Genomic DNA, 13334 nt, shown 5'->3' on the forward strand with positions numbered 1-13334 from the left:
GTTTAGGAGTTTGCTGACAGTGTCCAGCAGGTCCGTCATTATATTATATATACCTGCAGTAGTGATATATATATATTTTTTATATCATTATCATCTCTATACTAGCAGACGCAGTACGGTAGTCCACGGCTGTAGCTACCTCTGTGTCGTCAGTCACTCGTCATCCATAAGTATACTAGTATCCATCCATCTCCATTGTTTACCTGAGGTGCCTTTTAGTTGTGCCTATTAAAATATGGAGAACAAAAATGTTGAGGTTCCAAAAATAGGGAAAGATCAAGATCCACTTCCACCTCGTGCTGAAGCTGCTGCCACTAGTCATGGCCGAGACGATGAAATTCCATCAACGTCGTCTGCCAAGGCCAATGCCCAATGTCATAGTACAGAGCATGTAAAATCCAAAACACAAAATATCAGTAAAAAAAGGACTCAAAAATCTAAAATAAAATCGTCGGAGGAGAAGCGTAAACTTGCCAATATGCCATTTACCACACGGAGTGGCAAGGAACGGCTGAGGCCCTGGCCTATGTTCATGGCTAGTGATTCAGCTTCACATGAGGATGGAAGCACTCAGCCTCTCGCTAGAAAAATGAAAAGACTTAGGGGTATATGCAATTCACGGCGAATCGCGGCAAATCATCGCCGTTTTTTAATTCGACACAATTCGACAGGTGAATTCCGGCAGGTGGCTGCCGGAATTCACTATATTCAATGAAAAATGGATTCGACATTCCCGCGGGCGAAAAACGGCCGATTTGCTGGATTTTGCCGCGATTTAAAAAAACGGGAAAAAACGGGAAAAAATGGCGTGGGGTCCCCCCTCCAAAGCATAACCAGCCTCGGGCTCTTCGAGCTGGTCCTGGTTCTAAAAATGCGGGGGGAAAATTGACAGGGGATCCCCCGTATTTTTAAAACCAGCACCGGGCTCTGCGCCTGGTGCTGGTGCAAAAAATACGGGGGACAAAACGAGTAGGGGTCCCCCGTATTTTTCACACCAGCATCGGGCTCCACTAGCTGGACAGATAATGCCACAGCCGGGGGTCACTTTTATACAGTGCCCTGCGGCCGTGGCATTAAATATCCAACTAGTCACCCCTGGCCGGGGTACCCTGGGGAAGTGGGGACCCCTTCAATCAAGGGGTCCCCCCCCCCAGCCACCCAAGGGCCAGGGGTGAAGCCCGAGGCTGTCCCCCCCATCCAATGGGCTGCGGATGGGAGGCTGATAGCCTGGAGTAAAATGTCTGAATATTGTTTTTTCCAGTAGTACTACAAGTCCCAGCAAGCCTCCCCCGCAAGCTGGTACTTGGAGAACCACAAGTACCAGCATGCGGGAGAAAAACGGGCCCGCTGGTACCTGTAGTACTACTGGGAAAAAAATACCCAAATAAAAACAGGACACACACACCGTGACAGTAAAACTTTAATTCATACGTCGACACACACATACTTACCTATGTTCACACGCCGACATCGGTCCTCTTCTCCATGTAGAATCCACGGATACCTGAAAAGAAAAGATCAATATACTCACCTCAGCCAGGGTCCAGAGATAAATCCAGGTACTTGGCAAAATAAAAAAACGCAAAGACCCGATCCTGCGGACTGAAAGGGGTCTCATATTGACATATGAGACCCCTTTCCCCGAATGAGCCGGGACCCCACGTGACTCCTGTCACTAAGGTCCCTTCAGCCAATCAGGAAGCGCTACTACGTGGCGCTCACCTGATTGGCTGTGCGCTGTCTGAACTCAGACAGCGCATCGCACAGCTCCCTCCATTATATTCAATGGTGGGAACTTTGCGGCTAGCGGTGGGGTCACCCGCCGGTCAGCGGCTGACCGCGGGTAACCCCCGCAGACGGCAAAGTTCCCACCATTGTAAGTAATGGAGAAAGCTGTGCGATGCGCTGTCACAGCACAGACAGCGCACAGCCAATCAGGTGAGCGCCACGTAGTAGCGCTTCCTAATTGGCTGAAGGGACCTTTCTGTGACAGCTGTCACGGAGAGGACTCTCTGCATTCGGGGTAAGGGGTCCCATGTGTAAGCATGGGACCCCTTTCGGTCCGTTTGGTCGGGTGTCCGGTTTGTTGTTTTTTTACAAGTACGTGGATTTATCTCTGGACCCTGGTTGAGGTGAGTATATTGATCTTTTCTTTTCAGGTATCCGTGGATTCTACATGGAGAAGAGGACCGATGTCGGCGTGTGAACATAGGTAAGTATGTGTGTGTCGACGTATGAAATAAAGTTTTACTTTCACGGTGTGTGTGTCCTGTTTTTATTTGGGTATTTTTTCCCCAGTAGTACTACAGGTACCAGCGGGCCCATTTTTCTCCCGCATGCTGGTACTTGTGGTTCTCCAAGTACCAGCTTGCGGGGGAGGCTTGCTGGGACTTGTAGTACTACTGGAAAAAACAATATTCAGACATTTTACTCCAGGCTATCAGCCTCCCATCCGCAGCCCATTGGATGGGGGGGACAGCCTCGGGCTTCACCCCTGGCCCTTGGGTGGCTGGGGGGGGGACCCCTTGATTGAAGGGGTCCCCACTTCCCCAGGGTACCCCGGCCAGGGGTGACTAGTTGGATATTTAATGCCACGGCCGCAGGGCACTGTATAAAAGTGACCCCCGGCTGTGGCATTATCTGTCCAGCTAGTGGAGCCCGATGCTGGTGTGAAAAATACGGGGGACCCCTACTCGTTTTGTCCCCCGTATTTTTTGCACCAGCATCAGGCGCAGAGCCCGGTGCTGGTTTTAAAAATACGGGGGATCCCCTGTCAATTTTTTCCCCGCATTTTTAGAACCAGGACCAGCTCGAAGAGCCCGAGGCTGGTTATGCTTTGGAGGGGGGACCCCACGCCATTTTTTTCAGGGATTTTACCATCCATCTATTAAAAAAAATAAAAAAATAAAAAAATATTATTTTAAAAAATATATAAATATTACTTGTGCCTCCAAAAAAGACAAACCAAGTACCTAATCCCTTCTAATATAAATAGATCTGATATTACCAAGAAAAAAAAACATGTTTTAAATTTTTTTTATTGGTTTCACCCTCCAAAGTGTGGCGGATTGGGCCAGGTGTTTGTGTCGGCCACTTGGGTCGCTTAGCTTAGCCATCCAGCGACCTCGGTGCAAATTTTAGGACTAAAAATAATATTGTGAGGTGTGAGGTGTTCAGAATAGACTGAAAATTAGTGGAAAATATGGTTATTGAGGTTAATAATACTTTGGGATCAAAATGACCCCCAAATTCTATGATTTAAGCTGTTTTTAGGGTTTTTTGAAAAAAACACCCGAATCCAAAACACACCCGAATCCGACAAAAAAAATTCGGTGAGGTTTTGCCAAAACGCGTTCGAACCCAAAACACGGCCGCGGAACCGAACCCTAAACCAAAACACAAAACCCGAAAAATTTCCGGTGCACATCTCTACTCAATATACTATATATTGTACTGCTAGTTAATAAATCAATAAAGCTCACAATCTTTGAATGGAGGCAGAGGGGATCAAGATGACCAATCACAAGCCGCAATCTCTTGATGGCCGTGAGAGTAACAGAGGAGTCCTGGGAAAAACAAGTGCATTTAGCAATCCCTGGGGCATCTTATAGAAATGTATTCTTAGGTGGTAATGCAACCTTAGTAACATATAAATAGTTACATGGGGGTTCATATATTAAGCAGAGAAAAGGGAACTAAATGGAGAAAATCCCTGTGCATATCACTTCTGTACTAAAGGGTTTTCTGTCTGTGGCTGGGTAGCAGTAAGTGCAGGCTACGATATTGTGTAGCCATAGGCACCTATGGCAGCGCTAAGTGTCCCAGGTGTTACTAAGGAGAGAGGTCACTTACCATGAGCTGTCTTCTCTAGAGCTGGCTTTGTGACCTCTAACTGTCGATAACTGCTTCTCCTCACTGAAGAAGCAGGTAGTGAGCTCTGTAACTTAGGGAGATATATACTAAGCAGTAATAAGAGTGAAGTGAGCCAGTGGACAAGTTGCCTATGGCAACCAATCAGTTGCTCTGTATACTTGTATAGTATGCAAATTATAAATGTTACGTCAATGCTGATTGGCTGCCATGGGCATCTTCTCCATTGGCTCACTTCTCCACTCTTTTCACTGCTTAGTACATCTCCTTTGTCCAGGTGTCAAAGTTTGTTAAAAAAACAAACAAAAAAACATTCTCTCTGCTGCAGCTGCACAGTACACAGGATGGGAATCGGGAGAGGGGTGAGTACACAGTGAGTGCAGTCACTGCAGAGGGGGTGACTTTTCCTTCCCTTTCCTCAGTGTGGGTGTTTAACAATAGCGGCAACATGTATTAGTACATGGACCTCATATTTAGGGACTAGTTTGGGTTTTTAAGGCTAATTGTTATTTTTTTGCCATATTTTACATGCATCAGTTATGCCAAGGCACATGAGGGCAACACATGTAATTCCAACGCCCATTTATTTCCTCAGATATTTTTTATGTGTATTAATTGTTATTTATTATGATTATTTTCTTGCTAACCACAGAGGTGTAGTATTCTATATTCAAATTGTCACAATTTCACATTTTGATCCAATTAAGGCTGAGTGTCCTAACGAGATACAGTATGGTTTCTGAAGTTAATATTTTATATTTATAATGTGATAGATTTTAGAACTACAAAATTCTACATATATGGTAACATTTTCAGCAGTGGGACAAATCTCCCTCCCATAGTTATAAGAATGTAATACCCATTAGGTGTAAACATACTATATATTGGGTGCACTAGGATAAAATATAGCTTTTAATATTTCCTTTAAAAAAGCACATCATTGATACAGTACATCTACTTTCTGCAAAATAACTTAAAAGGGTATAGTAGAGAAGGTGCATAAAGTGAAGAAGAATGTATCAAATAAAATAATTTTTTTACAACTGACTGCCTGTCTTGTTTATTAATACAGTAAGTGTAAGAATAAGACACTTTGTTACTGCGGATCGTCTGGTTCAAGGAGGAGAAATTAGGACCTTGAGGCTGTACCTTCCGGTGGAGGTGTGGAGTACCTCATACCCTCCAACATGACCCGCCCCACTAGGTACAAAATGCTCTGTTTCTGGACTTCCCTCTTAATTTATTATTGCCATCGCCTGTGAAGAAACAGCTTTCTTATCATTTAACTAGTTCAACACAGGTGATGGAAATCATAAATTAAGAGGGAAATCCAGAAACAGAGCATTTTGTACCTAGTGGGGCGGGTCATGTTGGGGGGTCTGGTACCGCCAAGGGCTAATTTATTCCCGTTACACCTATATTATATACAGATATGCCCACGTTCATCCTACCCGCAAACAGGTTACAGGTGCAAATATTTTGCGATTGTGACTACTCACGGCAAACTGCGACCCATTCGTGGTAACATGTGCACCATGCAATCCTATGGATCATGGGTGTGTGTGCATGCAGGCTTACACCCACGGGCCTGCTAATCATCATGTCAAATAAGTTGCATTTTCTGCAATTAGTGTGTATGACCAGAGTGGACACATCTGTATGTAACGGTTACAAATACGATTCACCTGCCTATATGTCTAACAGGTGAATTGCAAGACAAGAATATACACTGGGGTAGAATGGAATATAATACAATAATGTTTTGTTCAATAACGTTGTATTAAGAAAAAGTTCCAACAAAAGCATATAGTGTAACAGGTAATCTTGAAGATGCAGAAACAAGGTTAATGCAGTTTAGACATAAGCCTTTGCAGGACAGAATGCTTGAGCAGATCAAACTTCACATGCAGACATTACGTTGTATAATAAGTAGCAGTCTTTGCAAAGTAAACAAGGACAGGTTACTTCACCTGGAAAAAAACAGATTGGTAGCTAATATCACAGACTCACAGTCATTGTAGTAATATAATTCAGACTGGATGCAAAGTAATGACAAAGTATACAGGGTACATGTTGCAAAAGGTCCAACGTGGCAAAGGCAAAGTATACAGGATTCCGGCAGGACAGGTTTCTCAGGATACAGCTGAACAAGGTATTCAGGATTACAACAGGACAGGGTATATGGCACTACTACTGGCCCTGCAGTGAAGGTCTAACTGCCTTATAAAACACACAAAGGCCAATCAGTAAACCTCCACAGAGACAGGCCCTTAAACAAATAATATTCACAGGGGCAAACGTAGGATTTGCATGGGGAGGTTTCCATAAATGGGGGGAGCGAAGTATGGGGGTGGAGACTGAGGTGACCCAGTATATGCTGGGTCCATTAAACTAGTGTGTGTGTGTTTGTGTCAGGATCCTGGTGCTCGAAATCCCAACGCCGACGCTGGAATTCCAACAGCACTTGGAATGCCAACATCGGAATCCTGACCGCCAACATCCTGAAAGTAAGTATGCCGGGGACTCCTAGGTTTTGGCTGCAGTGGGGGAGTGGGGGTGGAGGTTAGGTTTAGGCTGCAGGGGGAGGGTTAGGCAGGGCCGGTTCAAGGGCGCAGAGCGCCCCGGGCAAGGAAGGGGCGTGGCCTAATACAGGGGGCGTGGTGAGTCACGCCCCCTGTACATTGAAAGCGCCGCTTGAATGCTGAGCGGTGCGCGATGACGTCATCGCGCACCGCACAGCAAAAGGTCCTCTCCACGAAGAGAAACTAGACGCTATGCGTCTAGTTCCCTTCGTGGAGAGGACCTTTGCTGTGCGGTGCGCGATGACGTCATCGCGCACCGCTCAGCAGTTACTCTCCACGAAGGGAAACTAGACGCATAGCGTCTAGTTCCCTTCACTGGAGGCGTCGGGGACGGCAGCGGGCAGCGGACGGGGGTTAGGCAGCGGGGAAGGAAGGGTTAAGGTTAAGAAGCAGGGAAGGGAGGGATGGGTTTAAGCACCACCAGGGAGGGTTACGGTTAGGCTGCGGGGGAAAAGTTAAGGTCGGGCTGCGGGCAGGGAGGTTTAGGGATGTCGGGATGCTGACATTGGGATGCATCCCAAACGTCGGTATCCCATACACACGGTTCTATAGTAAGCAAGGCAATATAACTGCAAGGGATAAACCTTTTAAGTAGGCGATACATAATTGTACAAGCTGGTGCGTGAAGAGATTAATAGAGAATATTAGTATTATAATTTAGAATTATACTTATCTGCTACTATAGTATTCACAAATACATATAATATCACTCTCCACACACATTGGCTCCTATTCAGCATGGATCACAGTAGTACAAAAATCGCATTCGCATGCGTGGCTAGCAAAGTACGTTTGCATCCTGGTGTAACGACAGGTAGCGACAGATGTCAACATCAGTCTTCAAGTCTTATTTGTCCTAAAATACATTAACGATATCATGTCCTAAAATGTACAGGTGCAATGGTTCATGTATAAATCTAAATGAATCAGTGATTAGCCAAACTGTGCTCTTTCCAGCAGATCATCAAAGCAATCACTATTGGTAAAGCCTAAAAAGAGGATTGGGAGCCACGGGTTTAAATGATACATACTGTACAGTATAATTCCCAGCTTTTAAGAATTCAGAGCCACTTATCTTGAAGTGTATAATTATGTTCTTAGAACAGTGTTCTTTTTGCTTCTAATTGAATAGCACAAAAACACTTTGTAGAATAATTGGTTTTATAATAAACTTAAGAGTTAAGGGAATTTATAGCTGTCTTAAAAATGTTTTATTTAATGATATCGTCATGAGGGAGAGTGCAGTCAGGGACATTAATCTTATGAGACAAAGTGACAACCTTAACTCGGACAGCACAATCCTAAGATTGGTAGGATATACTGTATGTACTCACTTTACCTACTCAACCCTAGTTACTTCTTCTCTCTCTTCTCCCATAATGCTTTGGTCATCCATGCTCTACACTAGTGGTATACAAACTTTTTTGAATCGCTGCGCCATAGAGTATCAGAATTTTTTTCATGGCACCCCTAGGCCAAAACTTTCTCATTGAGAAATGTACAAAGAAATATTAAATTAAGTAAATTGTGTTTACGTCATCCTTAGATTCAACTGTGCGAGCAGGGAAAAGATTTACTTCTGTTTGTCCACAAATTTTATGATTGGAAGCCATCAGCACTAGTTTTGCCTATTACATTGACCATTCATTTGAATTGGTCCTGGACCACCAATCCAAGGCACTCCTGCAAGTGTCCCGTGGCAACCCAGGGTGCCACAGCACACAGTTTGAGAACCACTGCTCTACACTATTTGATATCATTAAAAAGTCTAGGGAAGTGGTTCCCAAAATTGAAACTCAACTCACCCTAACAGTTCAGGTTTTAAGGATATACATGTTTAAACACAGGTGACTTAATTAGTAAGTGGGATTATAACATCTGTGAACAAACAGAGATCCTTAAAACCTGGACTGTTAGGGTGCCAGAAGTCTCTTCTCTGAATGTTTCATATGGATATTGACCTCTAGAAAATTATTTCAAACTTTTTTTTTTTTACAGTGTCATCTGGATCAGCTTTCCTCTCAGTAAGTATACATTTGATTACCATACTCAGTCATTCTGAGGTTTTTAATGACTTCTACAGTATATCAGGTCTGTCCAGAAAATATTTTCATATTAGTTTTCTAAGATGCTAATTTGTTCTGCTTAAATGCTTAAGCCAAAAACCATCTCTGTTTATTACATATCTCTTAGAAGCATCTTCTACATTGTTTGACATTTCATTGTAAACTTTGGTCTTCAAGGTTCATTTATTTATATCTAATTGTGGTAAATTCCAATGAAAGTAAATAGGCTAATTGTTTGTTATGAAAACATTCCAGTTGGTGAGTTCTTCTAAGCAGGTTTAAAATATTATGTGTCCTGGATACTGACAAGGGCTTAAGTTTGCAATTATGAAACCGAGAGCAAGGGAAGATACACACAAAGCAGAGTTAAAGAATATAAAGCTTAGAACAGGGGTGATTTAAGAGAGGAGAGGGCCAATGTGCAGTCTACATTTGTGTACTGGCTTTGTGCCAGAGTCTACTGCGCATGAACAAGTCTTCAGGAACATGGCGCCCGCCGCATTTTTCCGGGGGACTTCTCAATTGTGTATGCGCACATCACCAGAAAAATGTCCACCACTCCATTTTCCCTGTAATTTCTGCTGCTCAGCAGAGCTGAGCCACTAGCCGACGCAGACAGTGGAGAGGTAAATATAACAATATATGGGTGTAGTGTGTGCAGCATGGGCCTTTCTGGACAACCTGCACCCATTATAGATATGCCATATAGATATAGAAGTGTGTTATAAAGGGGTTGACATATTTGATTACCTCTACCCAGAAAGCAACCCACTAAACACCAAGGTAGCTCTGGCTGCTTTAATATTGGTAGCTGATAATATTTCAGTGGCCATGTGACACTTTCTCACCAGCAGCTACAATGGTTATTCCAGTGTATTCCAACATATTCATAGTAATTGGTACCCCCCCCCCCCCCCCCCCCACACACACACACACACACACACACACATACACCACCACCCCTATGTCTTGGTACCCCGGCCTTAAGAACCATGGTTTGAAAGCAATTGTCTATTTCTATGTGGGATTCATATTAAAAAGACTTAAAAATGGACGTGCAATGGGTTTTTCAGCGTAACGGTACATAGCATCCATTAAGCGAATGTCAAATTGTCAGGTTCCAGGAATAAACATTTCTTCTTAAGTAAGACTACCCTTTTGATACATTGTTTGGCAAATGTTAAAAACCCATTTACTTAATATAAGCTTTTTCAGTGGTTTGTTATGATGCATCTTTTGTCAATGTATACTTGAGAATGGTCATAACATAGCATTAAGACAGTTAATTTCTCTTGTACGTTTCTGAATACAAAGAGGAAAAATGAATTGAATTTATTTGCACCTCTCCAGAATTTTTCTGAAATTTGATGGAGCATGACTATAAAACAGTATGCAAACAGTATGATTTATAGTTGTAATTTACATTAACCAAAGATAACAGGCCACCCGTTCTGGGGTAGCACTTCACACCTGTCTCATTATTATATTAATGACAGAACAGCAGGTCAACTCAATCAGTGTTAGTTCCATTCCGACCCTAGCTTTAACCCTTTCTCTGTTTTAAGCAAACTACGCTTTGTTACAGAAAATGTATCATGGAATGCAAATTTGGTCAAATTGTGAAAAGTTTACACAGGAGTTTTGTTATAAGAGATGAAATGAGAATTTACTGAGGCATGTTTACTGACAATTGAATAAGAGATGGAGATTGAAAAATATGTATTGAAATGTGGAATTATCTTTTAAGATTGGATTTAAATGACGTTACCGGTTAGAATAACAGACAGACAAATATATCCTTGTCTAAACAGATAGCAATATAGGGCCTGATTCTGATGTGTGAGTAAAGCAAAAAAGAGCAAGTACTGTAACTGTGCTCCTGGACAAACCATGATGCAATGCAAGGGGTGCATATATATTCATTATTTTGCATGCAGGGTAAATAGTGCATGCTTTTGCATGTAGCCCGCAAACGCTAGGCAGTTTTTTTTATACGTGGCAGTTTAGATTTGAGTTTGGACATGTTCTTTCTCAAATCAAGATCTCTCTGTGCACTTTGGCGTATTTCAGGTTTGTGCGCACATGCGTACACAGCTGCCTTTTTTCAGCCTATGGATTTGCTAATCATCGCAAGTGAGGCTGCTGTCCAGAAAATAATAGAGATACCCAATGAAGCCATCACAGAGTACACTGCAACTATGTACACATATGAAGAAACGAGTAACATCGACTTCCCAAGTGAGTCTATGGTCACGCAGACTGGCTGCAGCAGTAGCTCTACATATATGATCACTGCTGCAGACAACCACGCCACTCCTCGTTGGTCCCAAATGGTCCCTTCCTGTCAATCACTCTGTGAATAAATCCTCACTGTGAGCTTCCTTGCAAAACTGCCTTGACGTGTGCACAGTGCGATTGCGGCACATGCAGTCTACCGATAATCACTCTGTTGTGTGAATATCAACATTCCGTACAAATGTGAATCAGACCCTTTAAATCTGCCCCACCTACAGTGCAGTATGGTTTGCCCAGGTGCACAATTACTTCTTTGCTTTACTACCACCTCAGAATTAGGCCAAATATGAGACTGTGGTTCTTAAAAAGAAGTAGCTTATCTCCAAGGTCCTTTATATATCTATGTTAATAGACTCCGTTGTGGCAGTTACTGTACAAATGGATTAAAAGCCGGGCTTTCCCTGTCACGGTCACATCTATTGTGACCGTGTCAGATACTCCAAGTCGCAGTCACAGGAATGTAATCTCCAATCAGCAGCCACATTCAGGAAGCAGTGTCGGCCCATCTGCTTTCTCTGGTCCTCTGCAAACCCCTCCTCCTTCCCTGGGCACCACCTGAGGATTGCAGGACTGCAGGAAGATGGACTCCCAGCAGCAATGTCTCACACCCTCTTTTTTTTTTATTTATAGCAGTGTTTATTTACCTGGTTCATCTTCTAGACTGTAGCATTTAACATTGCATTTGCTCATTATTGTCTATATGGATATGAGTTTGCTATGTGTATGCTGTTGTTATGGGCAATTATTCTCCAGTTTATTTACATTATGGGATTATAGATGGTTTTTCTATCAATTATTTTTTTCTAAGTATTTTGCATATCTTTGTTTATTTTGTTTCTTTTGCGCTATTAATTTTGATTTATTTTCACTTGTCTTTTTATTTCCTTTTCTTTATGAGACACTGTTGTTTATGTCATCACTTTGTTCCTCTATCATATGGACAGTGGGTCTATTCTCCTATTACAGGGACAGATACATGCGCCACCGGAGGGTGTCCTCTGCTGCCTTGGTAACCAGCCAACGTCGGTGCTGTGATGTCATCCCGATGGTAAGCGATGGACACACTGCTGATGCATCCCTGGACCTCAAGTGGCGGGATTCTTCCCTTTTTTAAATGTAGCTGTTGATCATTTTACTATCTATTCATCTTGACAAAGGGGCTTGTGAGTCCTGAAATGTATTAATATACAAAGTGCAAATATATGTATAATATTATGCATATATATATATATATATATATATATATGCCGAAAATGATTGAATAGGACTCTGGAATGAAAAACAAAAAATCACTGCAAGTCACATGTGATAGCCAATATTTAAGGGGATCTAACCCTTTTATCAAGACAGAGATACGCGGCACTCCTATGCTTTCGGCACAACCTTAATTACCAGGTCACGATCACGGCAGCTGGAATCCCAAAAACCGCCAGAATACCGATGCTGGAATCCCAGAAAGGTCAAGCCATCGATGCCGGAATCCCGACATCCTGACCGCGAGTATATCTGGAGGCTTAGGTTTAGGGCCAGGGGTGGGGGGGTTTAGGTTTAGGCACATACCCAGGAGGTTAGGGTTAGGCTACAAGGAGGGGGGGTTAAAGTTAGGCACCATCGGGGTGCATAACCATCGGGTTAGGTCTAGGCCCTAAGGGGAAAGTTAGGTTTAGGTTACGGGAAAGGGGAGGTTAGGGTTAGGCTGCGGGAAGGGAGGGTTAGGGGACAGGGGAGAACATAGGTAGCTCACCCCAGTCAGGATTTTAATTGGTGGGATGCCGGCGTTGTTAAACTCATACCCATCCTGCTCGGTGCCATTTTAAGCAAAGATATGCAAAATATATATTATTCAGCAAGTGGTATGCATAGGTCCAATTAGAAAATAAATGGGTCATCACCCCCTCCTTATAGCAACATTTCGGTGCCCTCTAAATGACAGTTAGTATGTACAAACAAGAAGCAGGCACTATATTTTATTTGGTAAGTAAAATATACTGAATCGGGTTTAAATAGGTATCAGTTACATAATTTGATCATAAAAAAAAATGAACTTTAAAAAAAAAAAATACTAGCCAGTTAAGTGGTTAAGTCTTTATGTTCAGCCAGCATTGCTATTTATTTTATACTAGCTAAATACTTGTGCTTCGCTACAGAATTTCAAGTATTTCTGTGCGTATAACTTACATTTTGAAGGACTTCCTGGTAAACTAATTAGACTTACAACAGGATATGCTCCACCCGCCGCTATCAATTATTGTCAGGCTGTACCTCCAGGTAGGCCTTCCTCGAATTGATGCTATCAAAAGGCTGGTGCTGAGGAGAATAATCCACCTCTTTCTCTGCCCCGCTCCACCTCTGATGCTGCCCTGCTCAGTGTTGTAAATTCTGGGACGACAGTCCAAGCTATGCCCGCTGTATGTTAAACATATAAGGTTTGCAGGGATAGGCTGACTCTATTCCAAAGGGCCCTAGGTCTCCTTGCTTAGCTTCTCATTCTCCTTAGGGCTCCTCCTTTGAGGTAAAAAGG

General features: G+C 42.9%; 1 protein-coding gene across 3 annotated transcripts in view; it reads right to left on the reverse strand.

Annotated features, from left to right (window-relative positions):
* The window catches only part of CNTNAP2 (contactin associated protein 2), a 2955022-nt gene that overhangs the window by 1285032 nt on the left and 1656656 nt on the right, over positions 1 to 13334 (reverse strand). The window lies entirely within an intron of this gene.

This window comes from Pseudophryne corroboree, chromosome 5 (genome assembly GCF_028390025.1).
Source record: "Pseudophryne corroboree isolate aPseCor3 chromosome 5, aPseCor3.hap2, whole genome shotgun sequence".
Classification (NCBI taxonomy): domain Eukaryota; kingdom Metazoa; phylum Chordata; class Amphibia; order Anura; family Myobatrachidae; genus Pseudophryne; species Pseudophryne corroboree.